General features: G+C 36.3%; 2 protein-coding genes across 2 annotated transcripts in view; both read right to left on the bottom strand.

The window, feature by feature from the left end:
• grem2a (gremlin 2, DAN family BMP antagonist a) overlaps nucleotides 1–7,654 on the bottom strand; it is a 9,367-nt gene extending 1,713 nt beyond the window's left edge. The window contains exon 1 of the mRNA XM_016269718.1: nucleotides 7,126–7,654. The gene's annotated coding sequence lies outside the window, so the exon portion shown is untranslated. The remainder of the gene's footprint in view (nucleotides 1–7,125) is intronic.
• A 1,176-nt stretch (nucleotides 7,655–8,830) lies between these two features.
• rgs7a (regulator of G protein signaling 7a) overlaps nucleotides 8,831–10,945 on the bottom strand; it is a 61,961-nt gene continuing 59,846 nt past the window's right edge. Inside the window, exon 17 of the mRNA XM_016269917.1 lies at nucleotides 8,831–9,303. The gene's annotated coding sequence lies outside the window, so the exon portion shown is untranslated. The remainder of the gene's footprint in view (nucleotides 9,304–10,945) is intronic.

Below are 10,945 nucleotides of genomic sequence, written 5' to 3'. Positions count from 1 at the left end.
CTCAATCTGAAAGCAGGTGATGGCGATTTACTACTAATCACGGGACCGGCTTTACTGACGAGATGCGCATGACAATCGCATGAGATTAATTGATTGCACAGCCCTACATTATACTATGAACTATGTCCAGTTTGTAAACTCTTGTTTTATTCACTTAATCAGCATTTACTCAGACAAACGAAAATCAGACAATAATGGTTCATTTGCAATAATGGTTAATAATTTTGATTCACTTACCACATGAAACAAAAAAAAAATTGTAACCAGCATTTTTACTACTAATCAAAAAGAAAGAAAGAAAGAAAGAAAGAAGAAGAAGAGTGTTAGGCAATTTGCATAGGCCTAATTTTGATTCACTCACCACATGAAACACCAAAAAAAAAAAAAAAAAAACCTGACCAAACAAAACCAGAAAAATAAAAAAATAAAAGATTGTTACGCTGTGTAGTAACACCCCTCCAAAGCGCCATCATTCACCACCATGGTAAACCCCCCCCAAATCCAAATACTCTTCCAAAACCAACATAGCAAACACAGAAACACACATCTATTTTTATTTAGGCATATTTTGTCCTAAACACGCATTTAATAACATTTAACTGACCAAAATTAACGACTAAGAGCCCGGTGCTAAGCTTCCTGGGAAATGGAATTCCCCTGCCCAGATTCAACGACGTCTCACACTAAAAAGAACCAACTATTAAGATTCATTCTTCTTTTAATGAAGTTTCTTAAAGTTGTGAAAAATATTATGGATCTTTATTTGGGCGTAGTGTGAATGTTTTGTTTTTGTGTTAAGGTTTAATGTTTGTAAAGTTGTTAGCAAGCTCTTCACAAAATTGTTTTTTAAAAAGATTCGTTCATTTGTACTGGAGTCAGGGCACCAGGGGTGCCCAAACTCGGTCCTGGAGGGCCGGTGTCCTGCAGAGTTTAGCTCCAACTTGCCTCAACACACCTGGTGGGAAGTTTTTAGTATGCCTAGTAAGAGCTTGAGTAGCAGGACACCGGCCCTCCAGGACCGAATTTGGGCACCCCTGGACTACACTGTTCACGCTGTATGTTTTTTAATCACTAAAAAGAACCCACTCATAAGATTCATTCGTTTGGGACAGTATTCGCGCTATGTTTTTGATTCACTAAAAAGAATCTGCTCATACGAGTCATCCCCGCGGGAATCAGGCATGAAAGCACTTTTTACGGAGCGTCATTCTTAAAAAATGGAAACGGTTTTCAGTCTTGTACTCATTACTTGTAAAAACACATGCAGCCTACTCGTTACTTGTAATTTACCCTTACAAAACGTGATGGTACCGAAAATTATTATGAGGTGTTAACATGGTACATACAGTATCCACAGTTTATCATCATGACATATCTGTACAACCATGGTGATAACTTGGTACTTTGTGGCAGTTGTAGATGAATAGACTGACGACTGCAGTTTTACAGCACTTTGTCTATTCTTAAAAAGCAGCGGTTCTTATGTAATGCTGATAAAGCTGAACCCTATCTTTGGTCTGAACTCTCAACCTTGTTTATCATGGCGCCCTCTGTCAGTTTTGCTTTAGATAACCCTCTGATAACCTCTGACATTTGTGATACTCTACATCCACTGGCATTGTCTGTTTCATTCATGTTCACTCTCCTCTCATTGCCAACAACCTCTTTTATCTTGTCTGCTAGGTAGATTGGGAATAAGGCACAGTTGTATTTCATCTATTTAAAAGACATAGTCTTTAGTTTGTTTTTATGTCCCAGAGGCTTTTTTAAAGGATTTTTATGTTTTTCAGGACAGACCAACCAGAAGAGCTCACAGAAAGCCTGGAGCTAAACAACACCAGAAAGTTACATAAAGAACTATTACATTATTTTTCACATGATAAAAAAAGAAACGTTGAGCCACATTCAAGTCGAGAAAATGTGAAACTTTCTCTAAAAGACCATACATGCACAGACATAACACAATCTTGATCTGTCAGGTTTATGTTTAAACATTTAATTTTGTTTTTTTCAGAAAGAGGCACCTTTTGATTTCATTCTCTTTGGGAATCATTAATCCCAAAATTTTAATTTATAATTTACTAATCCTCACATCATTTCAAATCAGTATGACTTTCTGGACTGAAGCTTTCAAGCTTGAAAAATGATTCAAAGCACCACATTCAAAATCTTCTGAAGCCATAATATAGCTTTGTGAGAGAAACAGATTGAACTTTAAGGTGTTTTTCACTGAAAATATTTGTATATTAATAAGAGTTCAAGAGCTCTGATTCATGAACAAACTGTTCTTGAGTCAAATCTTTTTAGTGATGATTCTTCAGGTCAATCTACTTACTCAGTAATTGCAGTTTACTGGAGTAAGTTCAATATCAGTTCACATAAAGCACATAAACACATAAAGCTATTGTATGACTTAAGAAGACATCAAATACAGTAATTTTATGATATTTTATGGTGCTTTTGCTCCTTTTTGAAGCTTGAAAGCTCCAACTCCGATTCTTTGTAACTGAATGGAAAAGAGCGACTAGCACAGTCTTCAGAATTTATTTATCGAAACAAAACAAGGATGAGTACAAAAAAAAACATATTTTGGGTTAACTGCCCCTTTAAGCTCTATAAATCTGGGTTACTGGGGAGAATCGGCTACTTCTGAGGCTACAGTTAACTTTGACTCACACGGTGGCAGAAGGGAATGGATTAATCATCCCTATCTCCCTCCGTCAGTGAGGTGTTTACTTTTACACCAGTCCCAGAATGCTCATGCAAATAAACAGGGCCGCCCATCAAAAGCGAACGCTACAGAAGCCATGAGGTTACGAGGAAGTGGCCTTTATGTCTTTGCTGAGGCAGGGTTAAATAATGAGGGCTTTGCTTATGCCGGTGGTGAGATATGCAGGGGACATGTAAACAGTGGGGAGAGCACCATGTGAATATTATTAGATCAGGATGTGGAAAGTTTAGCAGTTTTGGGTTTCTCTTCTTCAGATGACCACAGGCTGAATAGAAGGCTCGGTTTACTGGTAGCTCAAGATTATGTGTGAAGAGACAGGGAATGCCAGGATGTGACAGTGACTCAGAGGACTGTGACATACATACACAAACAAACACACCACCTAGCTCAATTGTCTATAGCTGAAACACATTTCAGATTGAGAAAGGGAATCACACACACAGACATACACAGACAGAGGGGCTATAAATCTCCCCTGAGAAAAATTGTGGTTTGGAGATAAAGACAGTGTCTAGTTGGAACATATGCAAGAAAATAAACACAAAACCTTCTATCGCTCTCCCATCTGTCTGTGTATGTGAGAAAGTCAAGGACAGATCATCCACACTGTAAAAAATAGTGTGAATTTACAGCCCAAACTTGACTGCAGTTACTGGACCTTTTACTGCAGTTTTTATACTAGTATTTTTACACTTTATTGTAATTGAAATGTATGATATAGCACAACTTTTTTTTATAGCACAGCTGTTTTTTTACTACAGTAATGTTATGGGATTTCCAGCATACACGGCATCATTAATAAATGATTATGATTATATTAAATAAATATGCAGTTCATTTTCTTTACCTAGAATTATGTGGCAACACTTTACAATCAGTTAATTCAATAGTCAACATGAAATAACTTTAGCATTATAGCAATTCAAGTTGTATTATGTATTAAGTGCGTATTATGAATGAATGAACACAAATTAACAATTAACTTTGTGTGTGTGTGTGTGTGTGTGTGTGTGTGAAGAAATATAATAATGCAATATTGTGCTAGATTAACTTTTTACAATATTTTGTAAATGGCCTAGCTATTCATCCATCCCTTCTACAAATCTTATGTGGGGTCATGGGAGAGCTGGATTGTGGAGAATGTGCAAACTCCACACAGAAAGGCTCAAATGGGAATCAAACCTGGGATTTTCTGGGACTCTCCCTGAGGAGACAGTCCTACCAACAAGCTACGATGCCACCAAATGGTCTAGTCCAGGGGTGTCCAAACCTGTTCCTGGATGGCTACTGTCCAGCAAAGTTTTGTTTCATTCCCAATTAAGCACATTTGAACCAGATGATAAAGGTCTTCAGACTCACTAGAAATGTCTAGGCAAGTGTGCTGGAGCTGGTTTGGAGCAAAACTCTGCAGGACATTGGCCCAGTCCATACTTTTACACTTTGAACAATCCTGGCAGTATTTAACATGGCACTGGTACTCATGGAATAACATTTCCATAATGTATATGACATGGAAAAGGATAAACAATAAATGAATAATATGATATGCTAAATTAATCCCTTTTCTAATTTCCTGAATGCTTTGTGTTTGTTTCACCCTAAAACAGCTATTTCGCATTGAAAATTTCTTGAAGATCTTGTTCCCACAGAACGCAACTGCTAAAAACAGTTTGAGCCGAATGACTGATGTAAGAGAATCAGTGTAGCGTAAAACAACCAAACCACAAGTACCAGCATCTCTCATTGAGCAGAAGCCAGCATGCACAGCCAATGATACCAGCATTTGACCGACCACGATCAAAACCCACAGCGAGCCTTCCCTCACACTTCCACAACATCTCCAACCCAAAACAACAGTCACATGAAGCCACATGTCAAACCCTGAAGCTCTCTCTCTATCTCACACCCATACACACATTAAAACACACAAACATCATTGCATGCATAAACACTAACTGGCGCCACAAAATTATGAATTTGACAGGAGTTATCATCACAGCAATTATGTACCTCCCTCTGCCACAAGACAATCTCTTTACAGAATACTTATGCAACATACACACACATTTACTGACTGCATTCAAACTAATTTCCTCAAGCACGTTCCCTTTTGCTATTGGTTGGTCAAATGGAACAATGTTTGGATTGCATCGAGCTCTTCACACTTTTGAGGGGAATTAATCTATACACATGGCTTACTTTAGATGTCTCTTTGTGTTAGAAAAAGTATTTTAATGAAAAATACTTGAAAAAATTACTTCAACTTCAACATTACAATTCTGCAGCATGGAAAGCTCTAACATGAAAAATTAATTTATTCAAATCCAGATACCGAGCCATTATCACACAAAAACCCAATCGCAGGTGTCATTTCTGATTTCAGAAACATTTTAATGCTTTTTAAACATGTCAAGACTACATCTGCCCTGAAGCCCAGTCTAAACCTATTAATTCTCCGATTTTTTCCTTAGACATTGTGTAATTTGAACATACTGTACAAATGTCTGCAATTTTAAGTGTATTTTAATTGTAAAGATGACAACTTTAGTGACCAGTGGGCACATATCTCTATATAGAAAATATTGGAAAGATTATGATAATGAGAGGTTCGCCCACCAGTTGTCAGGTACATTCCTGAGTAAACACCTAGAAATGGTAGCATGAATTAAACTCCACCACATGACAAGCTGTCAAAAGTTGCTTCTAATATGATTTCCACTTCCAGTTGTTTTTAAAACATCTATATATAGTCACTCCCAAAAGAATGAAAGAAAATTCAACAGTTAATTTTTTCATGTCCATTTTCCTTTGTTATTCCACACCACAACAACCAGGATGTTTTACCATGAGAACATGAATGTTACCCTTTGAACCTTACATTGTACCGGAGACTAAAGACAAGTGGCCATCAACAAAAAGCCAAAGTGCATTTAGGATAAGTAAGATTGTACAGAGAGGTTTGTAAACTCCAGATGAATCTAGATTATATTTCAACTGAGGATACAGTATGAAGTGTTTCCACAGTGTGATTTGTCACCATGTGGTATATGGGTATCTGTATCAGAGAGAGTAGATGGAATATCTGTGGTTTAGGACTGTTGGGTCAGACTCATGTTACAATACATAGCTGAGGTTTGAAGTGTGGTTGAACAGTTCAACCATATCAGTGACTGAATTCTCTGATGGCTGTCGTCACATAATGCTTTGAGTCTGACTTTAGCTCCATCAAATACACACACAACACACAGTCAAGTCTATCTTTCTCAAGTTTTTCACATCTCCTGTTGTTAATGTAGGATAATTAGAGTTACAACAAATGAATCCTAACCTAATCTTATTATAACAGCATAAACCTTCCATAGCATTAACCCTAACCAAACCCTACCCTAATCATAATTATATGTAACTATACTCTAGCCCTCAATCATAGGCACACACATTGCCATCATTCTCAATAGTACTGGTTAATGAAGGAGTGGTGGGGAATTAGAAGGTCACTGGGAAACTCAAAGGCTGTCAGGTTCAAATCCGCTCAGTTTAATGTGCTCTGAGGGGCAGTCACCACTTTGAACTGAGTTGCGGCTGATCCATTTCCATGCACTTCTTTATAATGCCAATCATGCATTTCAGCCGCAAACACACACGAGCAGGACTGAAGCCAATACAGTCACACAACCTCGCACATTCTCTCATGCACATGTCCCCATCATCAAACATTCACTGTCAGACTCACTCTCTCCATCCCTGCTCTCAATAGCAGTTATCTATGATAAACAGTATCGGTTTAATTACATCATAGTTAGATAATAAAGAACTACTTACAAAGCACTAAATAATAACATAAGGGGTTAGATATAGAAATGGTTCTAAAAAGCACCAGGGTTCTTTGGCTTGTTACATCAGCAGAACCTTCTCAAGTGCCAATTAGAACCCTGCTTTTTTAAGGTTCTAGAAGAGCTAAAGAACTATTCAAGCAAAAAAGTTTCTTTACACTCTTAAAAATAAAGAGATGGTCCTCACTGCAGAACATCAGATCCAACTTCTCCCACCTTACATATACCTAAACCCACCCATATCCACCCCCTAGATGTGGACCCAACCCCGCCCCCTGGATCTTTGTTCTGCAGTGAGGGGCTACTGAAAATAAAAGTTCTTCATTGGCATCTATGGAACCTTTCCATTGCATAAAATGTCCTTATAATGGCAAACAGTTTTTCAGATTATTAAAATGTTCTTCGAACTAAGAATAAAATGTATTTTTTGAACGTACTGTGGTTCTTCTATAGCATTGCTGCACAAACAACCCTTTTGGAACCTTTATTTTTATAAGTGTTTATACTAGATTCTAAATAGAACTAATGAATTCATCAAAGAATCTTCTTTTTAAAATGTACCTGTAGATCTGGAGTTCTGAGTCACGTTTTATTGCTGTGATTCCTTGAGAGGTCACTCAGAGGTCAAAGGTCAAGCAACAGGTCAGAGATCGGCCAAGCCTCAGAGCTCCAGATGTAGAAAAGCAGCGTGGATATCCGTCAGAAGTACACAATTTCTATCAAAGCTCTCCTGAAGATTGTGCCGTGTGCGTCTCCACCAGCCTTTCCTGTGTGAGTCCAGCTCTGCAGAGACCAAACTGAAGCAGTCACGCTTTATGGCTCATAGTTCCCCAGTTTCACTCATTTATGTGGCATCCAGCTCGCATTCTGTTTCACTGAGTCCTTCCCGGTGAGTCTTTGAATCATCTTCTCTCTGATTTACTGACACATCCCAGTGGCTCTCTAAAGAGAAGTGTGTGAGTGTGAAGAGAGCAGAAGGAAAATCATCAGTTACACACAAGTTACAGAAAGATTTATCTACACCTCTCTCTCTCTCCCTTCCTCTCTTTTGGTCTAGCACTCTCTGATACCTCCCCCAGAAGCCCACTGTTAATCAACCAGTCCTGAAAACATATTGTCTCTCTTTCTCTCTCTCCTCAGTTTCTCTGCCTCTCTCGCTCCCTGAATTGCAGCACTCAAGTTTGCATCCCTGGTTTAACCCCGTCCCTCTTGACTGCTGCAGTTAACATACTGTTTTCAGTGAAACATCTTGGTAAATATAGAAAATACTTCAATAAGCCCATGGGTTTGATCCAGATGATCATTTTATGAACATTTATATTGGTTTGATCAAAAAATGTGTGGGCTTGGTTTCTGGAACATTTTGGAAATTTTCACTGTGGCTTTATTGAGGTCCCGCCTGAAGGTTTTTTCTCGAGTGTCTTTCCAAATACAAAATGGTTTTATAAACAAGTTTGACAGCAGATCAAGGCAAGACAAAGCAGATGTGTTATGTGGCCTAAAAAAGACAAAAGCTTTCAGATGCAAAATCATAAATCTTTCACTCTACAGTTTATCATTTTAAGTTGAAGTTTCTGTGCCATAAATCTTCATTTGGCTTGGGATTTTACACAGGACTGACTGTTCTCCTTTTGTTTTCTTTGCTTATTCTGTCATTCGTTCTCCCATTCTGTTGTTTGTGTGGTTTTGAACTCATCTCCATTTGACCACAATAAGAATAACATCCCTCTCTTGTTCCTTTTCTTCTCTCTCAAACGCACACACACACACAATCTGGAGAACTAGAGTGGAGAACATAGGAAAACACTCAAAATTACATTTTACATACTGGTCGGAGGGACACACGTATACACAAATATTCTGGTTGAAATTAAAGTAATTGAAATACTCAAATGTCATGTTAAATTCCTCACTGTATTGATAGCAGCAAACTAGACTGTTCTGTTCAGAGCTGACTGTTAGTGTTGGATGGGTTAGTCTGGACCTCAAGATTTAATGCTGTTCTCACCAAACTGACCAAATAATCTAACTTAAACAGTAATTCAAAGCCTCTTAAACAAAAAAAAAATGGTGGAGTCATTGCCCTCTAGTGGTTAAAAACGCAATAGCAACCCTATGGTTAGTATTTGGCCAGTCGACATGCAAGCATTTTTTCCAGTATTAATATATATATATATATATATTTATTTTTATTTTTATTTTTTAATGTATTAAAGGGGTCATATGATGCGATTTAAATTTTTCCTTTCCCTTTATAGTGCAATAAAATCAATGCAAAAAGAGATGAAAGGTGAGAAGGAAGAGATCATCTCTGTCTAAAGCTTCTCGATTTTACACAATGTGCCTACGCTGTTATATTTAACTGTGGTTATGACTTAAAATTTTCTGATTTTGACATCATTTGATCAGTCTACAGTTGGAGACATTCCTGACAGACAGAAGAGGAGAGGAGAAGATCATTTTCCTCTTTTGAAAGACATTGCTGCATTTCCCAAATATTAGAAGTCCATGTCTAACTGTCTTAAAGACTGAAACTAGCAAGTAGCAAGTAGAAAATGATGTAAAAATTCAGTCTCTTGGACATGCATGTGATATGGTCTGTTGTCCAGGCCAGGGTATTTGTGATCTGGACCAATCAGATGACAGAGATGATGACAGCGTCCTCATCCTTGGTGGATTGTTTGAGGCTCAGCAAGATTGGACGACAGCAGGCAGCCTCTTCGGTATCAGAGATTTTCCCTGAAATACAAGACAAATGAGAAACAAAGAGAAAGACAAATGATTTTAAATGGAAACGGGCAGTAACAACAATAGACAAAACATCAGATAATGACTCCTTTCAGTGGGTCATTTACACAAATCTGTATCCTTACAGGAGCGTTATTTTAATACTGACAGCTCATGACAGCACACACAAAACAAACAACTTGAATTTCAGAGGGGTTGCATTACACGGAAAGTTCACCCAAAAATGAAAATTGTTATAATTTATGCATGTTTTTGTCATGGTATTATGAAAATATAATAAATTAAATATTATATTTTGGTCTGTTTCATATTTGAATCCATATCTGTTCAATATTTTTTAAAGTTTGGAGTTGGTAGGAGGTTTTTTTTAAAGTCTCTTATGCTCACCAAGGCTGGATTTATTTGATCAAAAATACAGTAAAAACAGTAAAATTTTTAAATATAATTAGATTTTAAAATAACAATTTACTATTTTGATACACTACCAGCCAAAAGTTTTTGAACTGTAATAAGATTTTTAATGTTTTTAAATAAGTCTCTTCTGCTCACCAAGCTTTTATTTGATATGAGGTACAGCAAAACAGTAAAATTCTAAAATATTTTTACCATTTAAAATAACTGTTTTCTATTTGAATATATTTTAAAATGTAATTTATTCCTGTGATTTCAAAGCTGAATTTTTAGCATCATTGTCACATGATCCTTCACAAAACATTCTAATATTTGCTGTAAAAAAAAAAAAAACATTTATTATTATTATGTTGAAAACGGCTGAGTAGAATTTTTTTAGGTTTCTTTGATGAATAGAAAGTTCAGAAGAACAGAATTTATCTGAAATAGAAATATTTTGTAACATTGTAACATCTTTATCATCACTTTTCAAAAAAGATGAATTTTGATAAATTCAAAGTATCCTTGCTAAATAAAATTATTAATTTCTATAATTTCTTTTAAAAAATTCTAATGACTGAAAAAAATGTACTCAACTGTTTTAAATATTATTAATAATAATAATAATAAATGTTTTTGAGCAGCAAATCAGCATACTAGAATGATTTCTGAAGGATCATGTGACACTGAAGACTGGAGTAATGATGATGAAAATGTAGCTTTGATCACAGGAATAAATTACATTTTATAATATATTCAAATAGAAAGCAGTTATTTTAAATAGAAAAACTATTTCACAATATTACTGCTTTTTCTGTATTTTGGATCAAATAAATGCAGGCTTGGTGAGCAGAAGAGTATTCTTTAAAAAACATTAAAAATCTTACTGTTCAAAACCTTTTGATTGGTATTGTATATTTTAAAATGTAACTTATTTTTGTGATGGTAAAGCTGAATGTCTTTAGTGATCCTTCAGAGAAATAACTCTGATATTCTAATTTGGTGCTGGGTGCCATTAGAAGGGGAGTTCAAACTGATAAAAACATCACCTTATTCCACATAACTTGAGGCCATTAATTAATGTTTTGTGATGTGAAAAACTGAGTGTTTTAAATAAATGCATCATTATTGTTTTAATAGTCTGTCCAATGTTGTCACTGACAACCACCAACAATCCACCAACATATTCATTTAGAACTGCTTGTAAACGGTGCTTGATCTCTGCATATTTCTCTCCTGATTC

This window comes from Sinocyclocheilus grahami, unplaced genomic scaffold (genome assembly GCF_001515645.1).
Source record: "Sinocyclocheilus grahami isolate Dianchi unplaced genomic scaffold, SAMN03320097.WGS_v1.1 scaffold54.1, whole genome shotgun sequence".
Taxonomy (NCBI): domain Eukaryota; kingdom Metazoa; phylum Chordata; class Actinopteri; order Cypriniformes; family Cyprinidae; genus Sinocyclocheilus; species Sinocyclocheilus grahami.
The sequence above is the reverse complement of the archived record's forward strand: the minus strand, read 5'-3'. Positions and strand labels throughout refer to the sequence as shown.